This window comes from Mytilus galloprovincialis, chromosome 8, assembly GCF_965363235.1.
Source record: "Mytilus galloprovincialis chromosome 8, xbMytGall1.hap1.1, whole genome shotgun sequence".
NCBI lineage: Eukaryota > Metazoa > Mollusca > Bivalvia > Mytilida > Mytilidae > Mytilus > Mytilus galloprovincialis.
Genome location: NC_134845.1, coordinates 48,900,453 through 48,911,513, shown reverse-complemented (window position 1 = coordinate 48,911,513; position 11,061 = coordinate 48,900,453). Strand labels below are relative to the sequence as shown.

Sequence of the window (11,061 nt, the reverse complement as noted above, 5' to 3'; positions counted from 1 at the left end):
TTTTCAACATATCTAACAAACATGTGAAAAAATTTAGTTTTAGAATACGAAATATCTCTCTCATTCTGTAAACAGATTTTGTAGAATTGTAAAGGTATTTTAGTGTTTTTAAAGGCCCCCCTTTTTTTGTAATATACATCACAAAAAAAAACATTTCGTTAGGATAAAAAACTAATAAACGATAGTCCTATAATGTAAGGCTTAAGAGTTTCATATCATTTAAATTCAACATGTTTATCGGATTTTTTTTAATATCAATGTTGAACCGTTCAACCGTTCAACATTGATAGTAAACAAAAATTTGATAAAAAGTGTTTAATGTAAATGATATGAACCTCCGGTCTTATATTAAAGGACAAAATATAAGACTTCCGAGGTTCATATCATTTACATTCAACGGTTTTATCGGATTTTTTTATTTTTTTTTTTACTATGAACCGTTCAACATCAATAGTAAAAACAAATCCGATATAAAAACGTTGGATATAAGTGATATGAACCTCCGAAGTCTGATATAATAGCTCTATGGTTAATAGAATAATTTAAATTCAGTTAATTGAGTATGGGAGGCTGTTTTAATCCACTTTATGAGTGTGTATTATATAATGTTACAATGTAACAAACCTATCAAACACACCGTGAAAAATAACATTATCTCCCCTGGAAATGCTTAACAACAAGACACAAAAAACTGCTACCTTTCTTTGCCCTATATCACATAATTATGAAAACACATAACATAGATAGGGAATACTGTACTTGTGTACACATTTGAATGTGTAGGTGGCATACTCAGAACGATCGTCTCTAGATTTTTTTTTTAAATTCGTCCCGGCCTTTCCGGGTTCACATAGCAACACGTTTCTTTCCTTTCCAGCTATTCCTGATTATGAATTAATCCAAAACATGCATTTATCCCAAAGCAACAACTATTAAACAACTCACCTATACCAATAGTGATCGTGTAATTCCTATCTGATTCCTTTAATCGTACCTTTCTTGACGACACCCATCGTTGTAGCGTCTATTATTGGAGGTAGAGAAATTACATGATTTGACAGGAGAGCGAAATAAACAAGGGGAGCAATTTTATCGAACCACATTCCGGACTGTACTGATAGTTTACGATATAATTTACATTGTAAATGCATACATGCCTTGAAATAATTGCATGATTGTTGGTCGTTTGATACTACAGCAATTAATAGTGGGTCTCATTAGGGTCTAAGCGTGATGCGGGATTGCCGATTTTTTGTAAACATGACACATGAAAGTCAAATTATTGTGCCGTGAAAATGTGAAATAAGATTTAGCCGGACACGGGAAATTACAAAAAAAAGGAGAATTGCTTACGTACAAAGTGTAAGCGGGATACAGGAATCTGACAAAACAGTAAGAGGGATCCGTGATCATAACCCCCAGTGAGACCCCCTCAATAGATATTATTTCATCTTACCTGTTATCTCTATAATTTGATCGTTGAAAATATGTTAACAAAGATTATTGACGTATTCTCGAATATGTATAATCAAAAACTTTCATAATATTGAAAACATGTAACATTAGTATATTTTGCAAACTAAATAATTGAGAACGGGAATGTGCCAAAGAGATAACAACCCGACGAAAGAGCAAATATCTTAGCTTGTGATTTTCTTTGTGATACTAGTATTCTATTTCTGAGATAATATCTGACAAATCTTAAAGGAGTGATCAGTTGTTCTTGTTCGTCAATGTTGGGAAGTTGACAGGTTCGTTCACGAGAGACGCCTCCAACAGTTCTAAACGACCAGTAAGTCCAGTCTCTCTGATAATCTCTGTAGGCCTCTTGTTGGGTTGTTGGTATTAGATGCCCTTATACTCAGGGCATGTTTGGGAAACTCTGGCCCTAGCCTCTTGATCAGTAGGTCAACCTGTTCAGAGTCAGAAACTTGTAACTCGTCTGTGACGTTTCTGAAGCTAGCTTTCTATGTATGGAAGAATTCTGCCCGGTCTTTCGAACTTGTTAATCGGGAGAACAGCAGATCCTTAAGTCGGAGAAATCTAGTTATCTAGATGTAGGATTGATTTGTTGCAGGTGTGCATAAGGGGTCTCTTCTATAACGCCTTGATAAAGTGTGAAATAGGGATATCTTCTATAACGCCGTGTTTTGGTATGCAACAGGCCTATCGATCTCCTCTGAAACGCCCTGTTTTCCTATGCCAGTTATTGTTCCAAGATCTGGATTAACATTAACCTATGTTGACTATTCATGTGTAGACAAGACTGCAGGTGTTCATGATGGCAAGTTCAGTGCCACGGATTGCACAAACGCTGTTGCTTTATGACTTAGTTCAATCTTAACAGATGATTATTTGTTTTCTGTTGAGAGCCTGTCACCTTCTGTACGGCAGTTGGTACGAAGTGTAATCTTAATCTATATGAATAAATAAATTATTCACCTATGAGTGAGATCATTTCTAATGTGGAATTTTTGGAGGTGCGACGAATGAGAAAACCCTTAACATGCTTAAGGTGTGTGCAAGATGAATTGTAAGACAGTTCAAACGACGAAACCATAGAACTAAAACAATAAACCACAATCTGATATTGCATGACGCAATTAACGACAACCATTCAATTACTCCTGACTTGGGTACAGGGCATAAGAAAAGTGGCATTATTTTACATTTTTCTTATCGCACAATCGTCTAATTGAACGGGGACAGTGTTGTAACTGGTATACAAACTGTAAAAATAAGTCGGAAAGGGCTTCCCTCATCAGACCGCAACAAAGCACAAAAACATCTAGTGTCCGCGCGGCGGGTGATACCGCGCATAAGCTGATTTCGTAATATCAACACCGTAACGCAAATGAAATTGTTATTGCTATTGTTTTAGCATTCAGAAGGGATAAAAAAATAAAATTGATAAATTCCAGATTGAAATAATAACTGCAATCCCGTGATTAACAATATGTGGCCAATGTCCATTTAAAACAAATACAGCATCATATAAAATTTGTTATACTTAAGTCAATTGTTTATCAGATTGAAATACTGTTTGATCTGCATCCTTGGCAGTGTGCTTGGTTTGAATTTAGTTACCTTTCGTAGTAGCAAATCTTTCCTCTATTCAAAATAAGCTATTTTTAGAAGGCATGCGCGAAATCACCGGACATTGGAGGAACTCTCAGAACAGGGGTTTCCCCAATTTTGGAACCACATTACACAAAATCTTGAAGGTGAAACCCTACAAACTGATAAGCTTATGAAATAAAAGTATGTTATGAATGTATTCACACAATATTATCCAATTATTGGTTTTATCAGTTGAATGAAGTGAAGTCATAAGTCTAAGGTGCGCGGATACACCGGACTGCACCGTCCCAATAAAAGAATAGAGTTACAATGTCCCCTACGTTTCACATAATATACATGTTCAAACTTTTTACAATTTCTTAAAGAAATGTAGTCTTGTGAGCACTTGCATCGTAATTTACCTTATGATTAATATTTCTAAATGACGTAACTTTTTGAAAATCCTTGATCGACCCTTATATTCGAATATGTCCTAGACATTGCTGTTATAAGCCTTTGAAATAATTTTTATCAAAATATATTACAGAAATTGCACATGAGAAGGCGTTAACAATGCAATTTTCTCTAAATTGATACTTTCAAGGGGCGTTACTCTTTGAACAATAATGACGTACCTAAATTTCTAACTAGTCCAAGACGGGCGAAAGATAGCAAAGGGACATTCAAACTCATTTTACACGTGGTGTCACTTACACTGTTATTTTCCATATAATTAATGTTTTCAAGGGACTTAACTCTTTGAAAAATACTTGATCGACAAACAATTTTGACTTGCTGATATAATTGTAATATAAATCTGGTAAGAGCACTGACATGGCTAACAAGATTGGACAAATGACCAGTATTTCTATGTCCAGATCAACACGGGCACTTAAAGGCAAAAGACAAAAAGCACTGGACCACAAGACTTTTTCTTACTGGACGCTTCAGCAGTTCATGAGGTTCAAAGTTAGGACTCAGCTTCTTTAATGTAAACTGGGTTTTACTGTGCCAATTGCTGTGAATGGACGCTAGAGTTCAAAATTTTGACTCGGACATGTTTAACACTGTGTCTGTTCTTAGACAGGAACCTTTGGCTTATTGTTTTTTTTTTCTGTTTTTTTTTTTTTTTTTTTTGTTCATTCATATGTTTCGGAGTTTACTGTGACGTCCATTATCGCTGAACTCATATTCATTTTGTGAGGGGTCAGCTGAATCCCTACTCCGGGTGCGGGTATTTTCTCCATGTGTTAAAGAGCCATTGGTTGCCATAGACTGTATTTTGCCTTTGTTCCGGTGATTACTTTAACGAATTCCTCGTTGCCATTCTTAATTTTATTAGTATATAGTAATTATAGTTCTTGCTTTTAATATAACATAACATTCTTAATTAAATTTGTTATCTAAGCAATTAATTTCTTGCAGGAGGTTAATCTAGCTATAAATCAAGTTTTATCCACCATTTTCTACATAGGGAAATGCCTGTACCAAGTCAGGAATATGACAGTTGTTTTCATTCGTTTGATTTTGGCATTTTTATAGGAGTTTCTGTTCTGTATTTTCCTATGATTTCCACACTTTTGTTATTTTATTTTGTACACGATATCTCTGATCAAAGAGGGGTAAAAGATACCAAAGGGACATTCACACTAATAAATCTCAAATGAAATATTTTTATTCAAATACACAATAATGAAACAAAACATAACATGTATCACATCTTCCAAAAAACATCATCATAGATACCAGGATTAAATTTTTGTATTTCCAAGAGACGCGCATTTCGGGGCAGCTTTAGTATTCTGGGCTTTTTACAACACACATTGTCTCATTTCATATTAACGAAGAATGAAAACTTTTGAAACAACGCAAAAAAGATCCCAAAAAAAGGATTATATCTTGAGTATAGATCTTTAACAGTGCAAGAGGTCTCCAAAATATGCTTAGAAAAATTGGGAAATTTTACATACTCTTCAAAAAGTCTGCAATCAACACAATTACCCCAATATGACAAACCAAACATTGAAATATAACATTCAAATTAATACTAATTAATCTCTCTACTCAAGCACAATAATAAAATTTGTAACATGAGGTATCCATATACAAAGTATGAATCATCCAGATTTGTATATCATTGCCATTTTTAATATCAAATAAAATGCATATTATATCTACACTTTATGAAATAAACCAATTTATCATTGTATTTCATGTTCCATCATCCAACATAAAACAACACCAAAAAAAAATAACAACACATACAAAAGGTGTAGTTTGTTCAAATCATCAGATCATAGATTACCATTCCCAATATACCTTTTCTGAAACTACAATATTTGACCCTATGCAATTTTTAAATAGTTTGCATTGATGTAAATTAATGTTGAAGACGAAAAAGGTACGTACTGATGTTATCTTACAAATGATAGCACATGTTCGAATCATCACATCGTAGATTAACATTCCCAATATACCTTTTCTGAAACTACAATGTTTGACCCTACGCCATTTTCAAATAGTTTGTATTGATGTAAATTAATGTTGAAGACAAAAAAAAGGTACATCCTGATGTTATCTTACAAATGATAGCACATTCTATCCTGCTCCTACTCTCAACCAATAATATAATGCTCACGATGTCGCATGATTTATCTTGTCCACAAAACCTGCCATTAACACGAATCATATCTGTAATCAGAAAGTGTAATATTTTAAACTTGCAGTGAGGTAGAGATTTGCCTTATGATGAAGGTCTCGATATAACTTTGAGATGGCTAACATTTGTTTATCAATGCGCTATTTATTTGCTTTTAGGTTTTCCTATGCATGTTTTTTGTTTGTTTTGTTGTGAATTGATAACCAACACGACGGGTTCCACATGTGAGCAAGATCTGGCGCACCTGAGATCACTCCCAGTTTTTAGTGCGGTTCGTGACACTTTTACCGATTATGTCTGTTTGTTTGGTCACGCATCGTTTTCAATATGATGGAAGTTGATGCAACTGTCATACAAGTGAAAGTTAAGCTAGCTATAAAACCAGCTTCAATCCACTATTTTCTACATATTACGAAAATGCCTGTAACAAGTCAGGAATATGACAGTTGTTATCCATTCGTGTGATGTGTTTGAGCTTTTGATTTTGCTTTTTTTATTATGGACTTTCCGTTTTGAAATTTCCTCGGAGTTCAGTATTTTTTGTGATTTAACTTTCCTGACTTTTCCACAAAAAAGTAAAGTTAGGCATGCAATATCAAGAAATATGTTCAAATGAAAAATATTCGACATTAACAAAAGTAAACAATAAAAGTTTTAGAGTATATATATTTTGAAGAAATTTAAAATTTATGTAATTCAAGATATCAATATGATAGTTATTATAGTTGTTTTTTAAGGTAGTTGTGAATCATTTTCAGGAATCAAGTAGTTTATATGGCATTGATTTGTTAACTTTCAATTATTTTTTTCTTTGGCAGATACAATTTTTAAGTTGAATCTAAATAATTTTAACACCTTAACAAAAGAGAACTAACCTGCCTGATTTACCCTGTTATCTAAAGTCTCTCCGAAATTTGCACCAAAGGTAGCATCTATTAATTTAATCGGACATTGTGGCTGTCCATACAAAATTACACCACTACCTTGTATACTCCCCAGACCCACGTACACCTGAAAAAAATTCCAAGATATCCAATACGTTTTATACTCGAAATTGAGCAGTGTTCCATGATATAAGTATCTATGTTCTTCTATGTACAGCGCTGATATTGTATTACCCCATCCTCCAATAAGAACTACGAACTGAGCGTCTTGCAATGTCACCTTCACATCCCTGTAACCTCTTGCATCAAACTGTAAGAAATTGACGTGTGAAAGTGATACTCCTTCTGTTGATATCAATTTATCGTCTGGATGTGTAATTGTAAATTCTAAAGCAAACCTACAATATCAGATCTTCAACACTTTTATTTTAAATATGAACAGTTACACATTAGAGTTCTGAATAATGATTTTATTTTTGTCTTGGTATCCTGTTTACAAGTTTAACCATTCCTTATTGTCATATGAAATTTGCAATGTTAACAAATAATTCCTTAATTTCTTGTCGAAAAATTATTCTTCAGACGTGAAGTCTTCTTTAAATTTCACAAGGACAAGTTAACATGTTTGTTTCAGCTTGAAGGAGTCTATATATGACCAAATACCGCATTAAAGACCAATTATTGCTAATTTTCATTTTTATACAGATTTACAACAATGTATGGAGTATATCTCGGTATGTTAGATTATGTTTGATCAGTCCTTTGGTCGAACGTGTTGGGTTGATACAACATCAGCATCGTAACATATTTGTTATGGCGCGCACCGGTGAAAAATCCATATAGTGAACATACGTTATGAAAAGTTTTCACCCAGGGGCGGATATGTTGGACCAATCTAAATATATGCATATCGGTTTGGATTACACACAGTGGATAAACGTGCTAAAACAGTCTTTTCCTGGGGCGGACATGCTGAACCGATATAAACATACGCATACAGGTTTGGATTCCATAGAAGGAACCTTTTCTTATGGAAACAGTTTCTACCTAAGCGCGGACGTGTCGGATCGATACAAACAGATTATATACAGTGAACTTACGTGAAGAAAAAGGTCTCTACCTAGAGGGAACATGTTGTACGGATCTAAACATACGCATACCGGTATGGATTCGATACAGTGAACTTACGTGAGGAAAAAAGTCCCCCCCCCCTAGTGGCGAACATGTTGGACCAATCTTTACATATGCATATCAGTGTGAATTCCATACAGTGAACTTATTTGATAAAAATAGGCTCGACATAGGCACGGAAATGTCGGATCGATCCAAGCATATTCCATACAGTGAAATTACTTAAAGAAAAATGTTTCTACCTAGGGTGGATATGTTAGATCGGTCCAAGCATACGATTACCAGCATGGATTCCATTGACTAAAGTAATATAAATTATATGTAGTGTAACACTTAACTCCTTTAACAACATTAATCTACAAATTCAAGTATTAGATTTATGTTATAATTTTATCGTGATACAAGTTTATTTTTTGCTTAGGATATTAATAAGTGCTTCATTATTTACCCGTTATGAAGCATAATTGAACTATTGTGTAATACATCTCTTTCATAGAAGGGACGTATAAAAGTTTTGAAGTGAAAAATTGAAAAAGTTAAAAAAAATACTCATGGTCGTGATAGTTATATGCTCCTAGGTAAACTTCAAGCTACAGGATCATGTCTTTTGTAATTTTTTTAATTGAGTTTGAATATTACCATATTAAGAAGATTTAAGTGCTTCGTTATTTACTCCATACGAAGTTTTATTTTATCATAAGTTTGTTTAATATGAAAATAGGAAGTTGTATGATTTCCGATGATACAACTCTCCACCAGTAACACAATGGCATATAAGTTTAAAACTATAGGTAACCGTACGGCTTTTAAAAAATGAGCAAAACCCACATCACATACAATTCGAACGAGAAAACTAACAACGTAATTTAATTACAAAACAATGAACGAAAAACAGCCAAAAAAACGACAACTCAATAACATTCTCCTTACATGGGACAGGCACATATAGAATGTGGCGGGGTTAAACTAGTTTGCTGGGACAGTGATGTAATAGTAAAAAATAAGAACAACTATAAAAATCAGCAGAAAACATCTAACCAAAACACAGACCGGACGTTACAGGTTACTAAAAAATTCCACAACAAAAAAGGCAGTTACTGACAGCTAGTTCAAAGCAAGTAACAAATAATAAAAAATAAGGTATCTTAGACTTTAAAAGTATCAATCATGACACATCCAACACCTGATGGATTTAGGATGTTCGCTACTCTGTTTCAAAATAACATGATTTTTAAAATACTGCTATAAACTGATAGTATATAAAAAAGGAACTAAAAAATCAGAATCAAAATAAGGTTCCGTGTGCTTGTTTTCGAGATATAAGCCATTGAAAATTTGGCGGGAAATAATTCTTTCTATACTTTTCATACATTTAACATGGGCACCCTTTTTCTTCAAAAAATTATGAAAAAACAAGAATTGTATAGCATTTTCAAATATGGCTTTTAAAACTATGTGTAATAGAATTATAAAAAGAAAAGTAGGGGTAAGTGGGGAAAATATTTTAATGCCACGACATGGATAAAACCATAGGATTCCAAATATCTGCCAAAAAAATTAGTTAACCCGGATTGTATATAAATCTCCGGTCTTGGTACAAATGTAAACAAAATCACAGTAAAATTATGATGTGCTATTCCGTTAGAAAAAAGTTTTCTACAGGTACAGTCAAATTTCCAAACAAAATCTATGTAAATATGAAAGAATTTAGTAAAGGTTTTAAGTAATTTGTGGCAACGAAATCCCTGACTTAAAAATTTACCAGTGATACATAATTAAAGTTCATTGAAATCCAAAACGTCCCTGTAGACATAGGGATAGCGAACAAGTTGGGATATAAAATCACCGTAAGATTGTTGCAAAAGGAATATCACCGTAAAAAATGGAATCTTAACAATAGGGAACGAAAAATCTTCCCTTTTGTCGTAAATTCATCAATCAAATATTATTAAGACGATCTTTACAGAGTTTGGCCATCAACTGTGATTTATAACAATACAAGAACCAGTTTGCTTATAAAGGCGAAACTAATGCCCCTGGGAATACATACAACCTGAAGGTATGTCCATAAATGTTGTCAAGGAGAACATTAACAGTTTCAATCATCTCAACTCACCTCCAGAAAGTAAATCTAGAAAATTTACCGTTCTCATTTGAGAAGAAGGCTTGAAATGAGTTGCAGCAAATATATTTTTAAAATTAAATTTTTAAACAAACATTTAATTTAATATTAGGAAACATTTTGCTTGATATGATTGTGTGGAAGTGTAGTGTAAAGAATTAAAAAGTCAAAACTGTCATCAGAATTAAACGGTCGATCAACAGGACCGTCGAAAGTACATAGTTTTTCTCAAACAACCAAAGAATTTGTAAATTCCAAAAAATTTAATTCCACTACTATCATATGTTTTATATCAAAAAATTTATGATTAGTTCCTTGGTAGTAGATAAGGAACTAGTTAAAAGCAATTAAAGAGGTATATTTTATAGAATTGACTTTTAAAATCATATATAGTGCAGTATTAAAATATATTGATATTCTCAACAAGATCGTGATCGATGAGTAGATTAATTTTCGATATATGGTAGATTGACGTCGTAATAGGGGTTTCAATGTGCGTGTAACAAATTCAAATGATCGCAAATCTTAAAATAGAAAGACAACTAAACAAAATAACTAACAAGCCAAGAGGCTTTTTTTACAGCAAGACACCCATACCACCTTTTAAAAAACATGAAAATGTATTTATCTAAAAATATAGCTAGTATTTTTCGGAGGAATTGACCTTCGTCTACCTCCTAAATAGTGTATCACTACCGAACTTGTTCTATTACAGCTTTGCTGATATATTGCATGAGGCATGGTTGAACAAATTACCACAGGACTTGTACACACTTACCATTTATTCGGAGAAGTACTTTAAACATGATATAAATACAACTTAATGACGTCATTGTTGTTGTTGTACTCTCACTCGGTATAAAATCTGAAAATCAAAATATGATTGTTTTTACTAATAAATAAATATGTGTTACATACCACTAAAAAGACAAAATCATAAACATTTTCCATATTTCATATTTTCCCTGCGGTATGCCTTCAATTCCTATATTTGTCAAAAATTTAGGAAAGTGAATCTGAAATAAATTTATGATACATAAAATGATGAAGTTCTTATAATGCTAAAGATGTTTTTTCCATACAATCTATCTTTATTTTCCCCATACATTTCAAATGCATTGTTTTCAACAACAAAAACACAGACCTTTAAAATTTTTAAACTGATGTGTACTTTGTATAGTCTTTTAAAACTGTCTTCATTTATG

The 11,061-nt window shown here is 33.0% G+C and overlaps 1 long non-coding RNA gene across 1 annotated transcript; it reads right to left on the bottom strand.

The window, feature by feature from the left end:
* Positions 1–5,427: 5,427 nt before the first annotated feature.
* On the bottom strand, positions 5,428–10,711 carry LOC143043336 (uncharacterized). Its single transcript, XR_012968320.1, has 3 exons — positions 10,635–10,711; positions 6,595–7,001; positions 5,428–5,751 (listed from the first exon to the last, which is right to left on the bottom strand). It is a non-coding gene; the product is annotated as an uncharacterized LOC143043336 (long non-coding RNA).
* Between the last annotated feature and the right edge of the window lie 350 nt (positions 10,712–11,061).